The 2,449-nt window shown below is 47.4% G+C and overlaps 1 long non-coding RNA gene across 1 annotated transcript; it reads right to left on the bottom strand.

The window, feature by feature from the left end:
* Positions 1-329: 329 nt before the first annotated feature.
* LOC112898772 lies at positions 330-1,007 on the bottom strand. Its single transcript, XR_003229925.1, has 3 exons — positions 954-1,007; positions 466-876; positions 330-383 (listed from the first exon to the last, which is right to left on the bottom strand). It is a non-coding gene; the product is annotated as an uncharacterized LOC112898772 (long non-coding RNA).
* Between the last annotated feature and the right edge of the window lie 1,442 nt (positions 1,008-2,449).

The raw sequence follows: 2,449 nt of genomic DNA, 5'->3' as shown, positions 1-2,449 counted from the left end.
TTGCGAACATTTGAAATTCAACATTGCTTTATGATAATGAATATATAAATCATACAAAACGTGTTATCACAAAGTTACTCGTGTACGTTGCGCGGCACGGCCTGGAACGCTCGAGGTCCGAGAGGAAACTGCTGTCGTCGCCCGAACTGTCTCATCACACGCTCGACGCAGTACGGCTCGACGAGAATATCGAACACTAGGTTCGCCTTTGTCAGCCAGTACTCCTCGTCACGCGTGCAGAGGGAAGACAACCCATGCGGCGCACGTGTCTGGATAGCCGCAGCGGTGTACGGTGTCCAGATGACATCCTGTGGCCGCATCCGATCAAATTCGGACACGAACTGAGGGTATGCTTTTCGGACCTGCCGATGTGCCCAGCTCATCTGAAAAAATTACACAACTGCATCGGTACTCCTCGTATACAGAAACGTATAACAGTAAATTAAAGAGCTTAAAAGAACTTACCCGTCGATCGGTCCAAAGCGAACCCATCGTGGGGCTATCCTCGTCCCACATCCCGTACATCTCGGGTGGATAAGGCTCTTCGCTGATTAGGGGACGCGCTATGGCGAATCGCTCGTACGACCATAGCTGCAGCAGAAGTGGGCAGCCTGTGATGACGGCAGTCCTCTCCGTCTTCAAACAGGCCTGGCAAAGACCTCGGTACGTCGCAGCAAGCACTGCCGATCCCCAGCTCCACCCAGGTACCTGGCCCGGCTCCGCATCCGCAATCGCGCGCGCGTATTGCATGAGTACCTTGTCCACGTAATTGCCGGTAGAGTTGCAGAAAAGAGTCCAGCCGAACAACCATAACAGATACGCCTCCAGGTATCGTGACACCTCGTACTGCCCAGCCAGAGGGTGCAGATCCTGAGCCTGTAATATATTTGTTCAAAACTTAGAGGTACTCACATATGATTCAATTAAATTAAATAAAAAATAACTGGACGTACCCTAAATTGTATTACCCAACTCTTGGCGGGGCCGGGCAAATCAGGTACGTTCACAACAAGTGGCGGGTTCGCGGGACCAAACCGCTCCTGAAGCTCCACCCTCCAGAAAGGTGGCACGGCAACCGGGCCAACAGCTTCACCCGCAATGGGAAGCCCGAGCAGGTACGACACGTCCTGCAACGTGGGGGCCATCTCCCCGCACGGCAAGTGGAACGTGTGCGTCTCCGGACGCCACCTGTCCGCCAACGCTGCAAGTAGAGAGCGGTCCAGCTGCATCCGCTTCTTCGCGCCACCGTCTTGACCGTCGCCGGCCTGAAGCATACGTGCGAGTGGCAGCAAACCAGCCTCACGTAACCTGTATATTTTGCATTGTGGTTACAATTATCTTACACGCTATACATTAGTTTCGTAAAAAAAATATAAAGTATCACCTGTCAAGCCAGCGGTCGTCCAGGTGCAACAACTCCTTTGCTACACGAGGGCGCAACTCGTGAAGCTCCTGCCCCTCCACCGCAGCCAGGTACGACCTGTGCCGTTCATCGATATGCGCGTCAAGGAGCTCTGGTGTCTGCGCCATATCTGCATGAAAAATATAAGTACCGTAAGACACATTCCTACGAACAATTGAAAATACTATAAACTATTTACAATAGAACTAACCTAACAAATATTTGTAAAAGCTATTCAAAATACTGAAATCTATTCAAAATATAACTACCCTAAAAAATATATCTAAAAACTACTGCAATTATAAAAACTATTCAAAATATAACTACCCTAAGAAATATTTCTAAAAGCTATTCAAAATACCGAAACCTATTCAAAATACCGAAACCTATTCGAAATATAACTACCCTAAAAAATATATCTAAAAACTACTGCAATTATAAAAACTATTTAAAATATAACTAGCCTAAGAAATATATCTACCAACTATTAAAATACTCAAAACTATTTAAAATAGAACTATCCTAACAAATATTTCTAAAAACTATTGAAAATACTGAATTCTACGTATAACTACCCTAACAAATATTCGTAAAAATAATTAATAATTATACGATTATAATACCTCCAAACCGACGTGTGGACAGGGCTTCGCCGCTTCGTCTCCTCTCTTCCTCTCCTCTCCTCCTTTTCTTTTTTCTGATTTTTGATGAATTTTATGAGAATTAGGGGGTGGGTGGGGGCTTAAATAGTGGGGGGGGGGGACATCCCGCCCGTTGGGAGGGCGGGATGTCGCCTGACTTTTCGCAAAAAGGCCCCTGCGAAGAGGATTTCCTCCCCCCGCCGACCCCCCGCCCGTTGGATGGGCGGGATGCGGGATGCTTCATCCCGCGGGAGGTACCCATTTTTCGAAATTTCCCAAACCGGCACCCTTTTTTTGAATTTAAATTTCTTTTTAACCCTTTTTTAAAAAAAATTCGGCAGGAGCCACACAATCCCGTCCGTCCTGTTCCTCGGCCCGCCTGGCTGCCTTCCCTTTCCTTCCTCTC

The sequence above is a fragment of the Panicum hallii genome, chromosome 7 (genome assembly GCF_002211085.1).
Source record: "Panicum hallii strain FIL2 chromosome 7, PHallii_v3.1, whole genome shotgun sequence".
Lineage (NCBI taxonomy): Eukaryota > Viridiplantae > Streptophyta > Magnoliopsida > Poales > Poaceae > Panicum > Panicum hallii.
This window is presented reverse-complemented; position numbering and strand designations above follow the sequence as displayed.